Source organism: Triticum urartu, chromosome 3A (genome assembly GCF_056163025.1).
Source record: "Triticum urartu cultivar PI428250 chromosome 3A, HENAU_Tu73, whole genome shotgun sequence".
In the NCBI taxonomy this organism is placed as follows: domain Eukaryota; kingdom Viridiplantae; phylum Streptophyta; class Magnoliopsida; order Poales; family Poaceae; genus Triticum; species Triticum urartu.
The window spans coordinates 287030538-287038785 of NC_141875.1; positions in this window are offsets into that span (position 1 = coordinate 287030538).

Consider the following 8248-nt stretch of genomic DNA (forward strand, 5'->3'; position numbering starts at 1 on the left):
TCTTGCCGTTTCCGGCGCTAAGTTATTTTATTTCCTCGGGTTCGGGTTTTTGTCTCCGTGTGTTGTTGTCGTTGTCATGCATCTCATATCATGTCATCATGTGCATTGCATTTGCATACGTGTTCGTCTCATGCATCCGAGCATTTTCCCCGTTGTCCTTTTTGCATTCCGGCGCTCCTATCTCCTCCGGTGGTTCTTTCTACCTCTTTTTCGTATGTGGGGGTTAAACATTTCCGGATTGGACCGAGACTTGCCGAGCGGCCTTGGTTTAATACCGGTAGACCGCCTGTCAAGTTTCGTACCATTTGGACTTCGTTTGATACTCCAACGGTTAACCGAGGGACCGAGAAGATCTCGTGTGTGTTGCAGCCCAACACCCTTCCATTTTGGCCCAAAACCCACCAAAACCCTCTCCATCATCTAGAGCATTCGATCACGATCGCGTGGCCTAAAACCACACCTCATTTGGACTCTCCTGGCTCCCTCTATGCCTATATATAGACCCTCTCCCGAAAATCCCGGGTCTTCTCTCCCCCCTAACCCTAAAAATCCCCTCTCCGCCGCCGGACAACGTCCACCCTAACCGGACGTCCCGCCGCCACCAACCACGTTCCGCCACGTGGTGCGGAGCCGCTCGTCCCGCCGCCGGCCCGGGGAGCGTGCATCTGGCCCCCGAGGCCCATCCGGATCCGCCGCCGCTCGCTTTCGTCCTCCTCCACTCCGGCTCGCCGCGCCGCCGTAGAATCCGCGCCGGCCGCAGCCCCTCGTCGCCGGCCGGAGCAAGCTCCGCCGCGCCTCCTCGCCGTTCCGGCTCCGGCGACCCGCCGCCCAACGCCGGCGCCACCCCGACCTCGATGCCGGCGAGCCGCACCTCGCTGACCACCGCCGACGCTGCCCCGGCCTCCTCCTTCATCTCCGGCGTACAGGAATCCCGGTGAACAGTGCAGCTCCGGCGAACCTTGGCGTCCGCGCCGCCGATCTGGATCCAGATCTGAAGTTTGGATCGGTTGACTTTCCCCCAAAACCCTAGTTATTTTGCGTTTTTCATCATGTCGTAACTTTGCATCCGTAGCTCCGTTTTGCACATGTAGCATATCAAAATGTTCGTCTCGGAGAGTACATCATTTCATCTCATTGCATCATTTTCATTTGAGCCCATCTTGATGCCCGAAATGCTGTTGGAAGAGAGCTATTTGAGATAATTGTCAGATCTGCTGCACCAAATAGCTATTTGTCATTTTTGCCATGATTAATGTGTGCATTATATGCTCCTGAGCTCTACATGTGTTTTGTTATATGCCATGCCATCTTTTCATAGGTGCTTACCATGTATTTTTTTGACATGTGTGGTGACTAGCACAAGCTTGCAAAGTAGTGCATTCGTTAATGCTGATTTCAGGGACTTGGAATTTCTCTAAGTCCTTGATCTGTTTTTGTCAATATGCCATATGTTCATGTTGTTTCCTAGTGATCCGTGCCTCATTTGAGAATGATCAGTAAGGATGATTTGTTAATATTGTGGCGCTCTATCCATCCATGTCCTTGTTTGCAATTATGGAGCACCCTAGCTTGAGTCAATCGAGCTCTACTTTTGCTATTTCGTGAATCCTGGCAGATTGTTTACTTGTTAGCGATTTTGCCGAGGATGTTGTTGTTGATCCGTGCATGCTATGTTGTTGTTCTTGCCATGTCTAACTTCTATGATATGTATTCTTGTTGGGTGTATGCTTAGTTTATCATGCCTTGCTCCGTAGTGAGTGCATCGAGCTCGTAAACATGCCTACTCGTTAACAGATTTGCATGCTCCAGTTTTTCACAAAGTCTGTAACCTGATTATGTTATTGCCATGTTCACATGCTTGCAATTGTATTTTATGACCCCTTTAGGCTCAAGGTCACTAAGGGACTTTTGTTAAGTGCTTTGAGTAGCTTCATTTCATGCCTTTCTTTGCCAGGTTAAGTTCCTGTAGCAGGTAGTTTTCTTGCTCCAAAGTGTGCTACCTGATGTTAAATTCCAGACTTGTGTTAATTCCACTAAGTCTGAAACCTGTTTACCATTTGCACTTTTGCCATGCTTGTTTGAACCTGTTAATGGATGAAATGGCCGTAGCTCAGTGTTCATCTTTTGTCAAGCATCATGAGTGGATCCCTGCCATGTATTTTGTTGTCTTGTTTGAGTGCTATAGCATAATTATCTTGATGCATTTAGATGGCTACTTGCTGTTTATCACAGACCGGTGCCATATTTGTTTTGCTTGCCATTTCCAAACCATGCATCCGTTTCCGCTGATCTTTATCGATTTCAACCGAAATCACCTCACCTTTCCATTGGCACTCTTGGATTTCCTAGTTGAGTCCAGGTTCAATCATTCCTTGTCAAATCTTGCATATGCATCACATATCGCATCCCGCATAGCATACCATGTTTGCATCATATTTGTTTGAGCTTTGCACGTGGTTGATTGTGTTCCTTTTGCTTGTTTGTCTTGTTTGGGTAGAGCCGGGAGACGAGTTCGCTAACGAGGAGCCCGTTGAGTTTGCTTACGAGGATCCAGTCAACTCTGACAACTTTGCAGGCAAGATGATCATACCCTCGAAATCACTTCTATCTTTGCTTGCTAGATGCTCGCTCTTTTGCTATGCCTATGCTACGATGCCTACCACTTGCTTATCATGCCTCCCAAATTGCCATGTCAAACCTCTAACCCACCATGTCCTAGCAAACCGTTGATTGGCTATGTTACCGCTTTGCTCAGCCCCTCTTATAGCGTTGCTAGTTGCAGGTGAAGTTTGAAGATCGTTCCTTGTTGGAACATTGTTTATTGTTGGGATATCACTATATTATCTTGTTATCTTAATGCATCTATATACTTGGTAAAGGGTGGAAGGCTCGGCCTTTTGCCTAGCGTTTTGTTCCTCTTGCCGCCCTAGTTTCCGTCATATCGGTGTTATGTTCCCGGATTTTGCGTTCCTTACGCGGTTGGGTGATAATGGGAACCCCTTGACAGTTCGCCTTGAATAAAACTCCTCCAGCAATGCCCAACCTTGGTTTTACCATTTGCCACCTAGCCTCTTTTTCCCTTGGGTTTCCGGAGCCCGAGGGTCATCTTATTTAAACCCCCCTGGGCCAGTGCTCCTCTGAGTGTTGGTCCGAACTGGGCAGCCTGCGGGGTCACCTCAGGGAAACTCGAGGGTTGGTTTTACTCGTAGCTTGACCTATCTGAGTGTGCCCTGAGAACGAGATATGTGCAGCTCCTATCAGGATTTGTCGGCACATTCGGGCGGTGTTGCTGGACTTGTTTTATCTTTGTCGAAGTTTTCTTGTAGAACCGGGATGCCGTGTCTGATCGGAATGTCCCGGGAGAAGGTTTATCCTTCGTTGACCATGAGAGCTTGTGATGGGCTAAGTTGGGAATCCCCTGCAGGGATTTGAACTTTCGAAAGCCGTGCCCACGGTTATGGGCAGATGGGAATTTGTTAATGTCCGATTGTAGATAACATGAACCTTAACTTAATTAAAATGAATCAACTGCGTTTGTTACCGTGATGGTCTCTTCTCGGCGGAGTCCGGGAAGTGAACACGGTGTTGGAGTAATGTTTGCCGTAGGTTGTTCTATAGTTATTCGTTCGTGCTTTGCCTTCTCTTCTCGCTCTCTTTTGCGAACAGGTTAGCCACCATATATGCTAGTCGCTTGCTGCAGCTCCACATATTACCTTGCCTTACCTATAAGCTTAAATAGTCTTGATCGCGAGGGTGCGAGATTGCTGAGTCCCCGTGGCTCACAGATTACTTCCAAACCAGATGCAGGGCCCGACGACTCCGTTCCAGATGATGCGCTTGAGCTCAAGTGGAAGTTCGACGAAGACTCACGCCGTTACTATGTGTCTTTCCCTGATGATCAGTAGTGGTGCCCAGTTGGGGCGATCGGGACCGTGTCGCATGTTGGGGTTGATCTTTTATTTTGGTACCGTAGTCGGACCATGAGTGTATTGGATGATTGTAATGTTATTTATGTACTTGTGTGACGTGGCGAGTGTAAGCCAACTATGTACCTTTCCCCTTATTATCTATTTACATGGGTTGTTGTGAAGATTACCTTACTTGTGACATTGCTTTCAATGCGGTTATGCCTCTAAGTCGTGCTTCGACATGTAGGTGATATAGCCGCATCGAGGGCGTTACACAAGGCTAGCTCTCTCCTTCCTATATGATCTGGTCTAGTGCTAATGGATTCCAACCCTTTGCATGGGTGCCCTAGGGGGGTTTATATAGGCCTACCCCGAGGGGTACAATGGTAATCCGGCTGGACGCGGGCCCAGCCGTCAGTCTCTCTGGCCGCCGTCTTATCCGCCGACTCCTGGGGCCCGCGACTGGCTCGGTACGGAGCCGACAGGCCGCGTCCGCCGCGGGCGGGTCTTGCCGGCTGTAGATTACTATAGCTGTGCCTCTAATGATGTGGGCTCGGTCATGGGGTTGTGGCGATAGCTCCGCCGTCTGGCGGGCGATCACTGTGGCCACTCCCTGTCGCGTCTGGTTAATGGCGCGTGGGGCCCGTGGGAGGGGCCGGCCGACTCCTGGGGGGCCGACTCCCAACTGGGCCGACTGGTGGCGCTCTCGCCGTCTTCCGTACGCCCGCCGACTGGTGGGACCCGTCATCCCTGGGTCGTACCGGCAGGCCGTCGTGGGCACAGGACTCCGCCCACTGGAGCTGACGTCAGGGCCGGCATGGCAACAGTGTCGCGCCGGGCGGAGATCTCCGCGGGTATGGCATACTATGGCCACGCCTGCCCTTGGAAAAGGGCGGGAGTGGACCTTACTGTAGCCACTCCCCGTCCCATCCCTCTTTATGAGGGCATGGGGGTTGTTGGCGTCGCGGGCCGACTCCCCATGGCCGGCTTCTCTGGAAGTCGCCAGTCAGGAGTCGGCTCATCCTGAAGCCGTCCTCGGGACTCGGCCGCGAGTGGGCAGTCGGCTGCCTCACAGCCGACTCTCAGAAGGCGGCTGTTCGTCCTGGGGTCTTGAGGGGTGCAGCCTGCCCCGATGTCTTGAAAGGTTCTGGGCCTGGGTTAGCCTACCCGTGGCCCATTACTCCGACCGTAGTCCCCGAAGCTGGTGAGGCACCAAGGGCGATATGTCGAGGAGCCTCAACAATTTCTTCTTTTCGACGGTTGGATCTGGGCCTCGCTAGCCATCTTCTGTCAAGCCGACTAGTTGGAGCCGGACTTGCTTAAGGCTGACTTGCCCCTAAAAAAGTTTGTACGTCGCAGCGGAGTCCAGGCGGCATGCTTGATAAGCCTCCGGGTTACCGCCCGTTGTGGACCCGTCGCGAGGCGCCACGTGGCTGAGCTAGTCTGCCCACCCACGCGCGCGACGGGACAGGCCTACAGGCGGGGACCGCCACTACCGCGCCTCGGCATGTGAACGGATCCGTTGTGGCCATGCGGACGGTTGGGGTTCCCGCGCGGTTATTGCACGCAGTAACTTCGTGTGGTAAATCGTGGGGGTCGTGGGGTCCTGGGCGCAGTTAATCCCATGACCGCCCCCTCGGCTTCTCAGCCCACGAGCCTACAAGTAGGCGGGGGGAGGGGGGCGGCGAAGCACGCGCGCCCATCCTCCCTACTCCCTTTCGCTCCTTCTTGCTTCTTCTTCCTCTCACCGATGTGGCTCCGAACCACGCCACGCCCGTAGCGATGAGCTCTTCCCCCGCCGCCGCGCCTCCTGATGTGCGCTCCGGAGTGTGGGACGGTTCCGAGGTCGATGAGGACGACGTCGAGATCCTCTGCAAGACACGGTGGCTGCCCGGTAGGGGCTTAGTGCGGGTCCACCTCGCGCCGGAGGGGGTAATATCGCCGGCGCCGGAGGAGGGCGAGCGGGTCATATTCCGCTCGCACCTTATGCGCGACCTGGGGCTGCCGGCGAGCGGCTTCTTCCGCTCCTTCTTGGAGTTCCACGGGCTCCAGCCGCACCACCTTACTCTGAACACGGTGGTGCTGCTAGCTGCCTTCGCCACCCTGTGCGAAGGCTTCCTCGGTGTTCTCCCCACCATCGAGCTCTGGGGGGAGTTCTTCCAGTCCAAACTCGGCACACATGTCACCGGCGTGCCGGCCCAGTGCGGAGATCAGTGGCCGACAATCCGTTTCCCACCATCGCACTGATTAAGTCGGTGAAGATGTGGCAGCGGTCCTATTTTTATGTGAAGAACGTCGCCCCAGAAGGCGACTGGGTCAACCTGCCGGCTTACGAAGCCGGCGCGCCGGCTGGAAGGCTCCCCAGCTGGTCACACCGAGCCAGGACGTTGTCTCCTACTGGTGCCACCGCCGTCGCGTGACTCCGAGTGCTGACCCGGTTGGAGGGCCTGACCGGGGCGACTTTCTGGCCGCCTTCGTGTGCGCCGAGTCCTCCCACTCCAAGGCCGACCTCACCCGATCTGCCAGATGAGCGGTCATCGGGACCCGAGTCGAATGTGCTCCAAGGACATGCCTCACGCGGAGGTGGCGGACACGGTGAACTACATCGCGAACTGCGGTCTCTCGGTGGATTGACGGTTCGGCAAGGAGCCGTACTCACGCGCCAACCCCCCGCCTATTGTAAGTCGTCTTCCTTCTTCTTCTGTTTCTTTTCTTGCCGAGTCCAACTTGTCTAGTCTGACCGTTTTTGTTTTGAATCAGAACCCTCTCGTCCCTCCCTCGGCCGGCACCACGGGGCCGGCTCGTCAGTTTGTCCCTGATCGGGCGGAGAGCGACGTCGACGATCCTGACTTGGGGGCGGTGACCATGGAGGCCGACACCGAGGGAGGAGGAGGAGAAGTAGGCGGCTCCAGGCCTTCGGCCACTTTCGCCGACTGGCCTAACGACGATGCCGAGGGAGAAGTTGCCCTGCGTCATCAGCCAAAGGTTGGCCAGCCAAGCGCGAGTTCCTCCGCCGCCTTGGACGCTCAAGGCGGCGCGAAGAAGCGCTGGGCCGGGCCGAGTACACTTGGTGGCCGGTCGAAGAAATTTAAGGGAGCGGCCGCCGCGACCAAGCGGGAAGAGGCGGCCGCGAAGGCCAACCGCTTCCGCAAGGAAGTGAAGAAGCCGCCGCTGGTCTTTGCGTAAGCACCTCCATCCCTTATCTTTATTTTCTCTTTGTTGATCTTGTCTGAGTCTTTCATATGCTTCCCTCGCTTCAGGGCCCCCCTCACTCTTGAGAGGGTTGCCGCCGCCTCCGTTATGGGGTCGGCGGAGACGTCTGCCACTACTCGGCGGATTGACCCTGCCGCCGCCCTTCGGGAGGCGACGGAGCGGAATGCGCAGGAGAAGCGCGAGGAGGAAGAGGCCGCCCGCCGGGAGAAAGCGGAGGCCGAGAAGGCGGAGGCCTCCGCCCTGAAAAAGCTGGAGGAGGCCGAGGCCACCGTCGCGGCAAGGTGGCAGGCTAAGGAAGTCATGCACCGGCGGTCGGCGGTGTTCGTCACCCCTCTGAACTCTTCGCCGCTGCCCCCGGAGTTCACGGGGCAGTCAGGGGAAGCCGGCGGTGAGTTCCCGATCGTGGAGAGAGGCGGCGGCGACTTCTCCATGCCGGACGTGGGCGTGCCGCCACCGCCGCCCCCGCCGCCATCTAGGAGCGTGCAAGGCAAACAGCCGGCGGACCCACCCTTGCCGCCGACTGAAGACGAGGCCGTGGCAAGGCTACTCCTTCAAGCCAGCTCGCCAACGCGCCGCCGTCTTGAGAAGGCGACTTCGGCGCCATGCCCCTTGGAGACCGGCACCGCTAGCTCGACGATCCTAGACGCCGAAGCGACGAGCGCCGCGCCCATTGGGTGGGTGCGAGGAGGCGGCACGGCCCCGCTGAACCAGGCGCTTCTGGATGTCCAGACAATGCTGCGAGCTGAGAGCGATGCTATCCAAAACTGCACCAAGGCGCACCTGGCGTCGTGGGCAGCCATCCGGGTATGCTTTCTCCTTTGTCTTTATTTTCTTGTTCCTCTCTGTGGGGGCGCGCCAGCGCACCCACTGGGTGTAGTCCCGGAGTTTCGGGCCGGCCGCTGAGCAGGCGGCCCGGAACTCCAACTGGCGAGTTCCAGGTACTGACTTTTGTCTGAAATACTTGTCACAGGACTATCACAACCTCTGTGTCACCGCCTTCAACCGCAACGTTGAAGAGCAGGGCAAGCGGACCGCCGACTTGTCGGAGAGCCGGAGTGAGTCCTTTTTCTTCTTTGCGGGGGCGCGCTGGCGCACCCGCGGGCTGTAGTCCCCGAGATTCGGGCCGA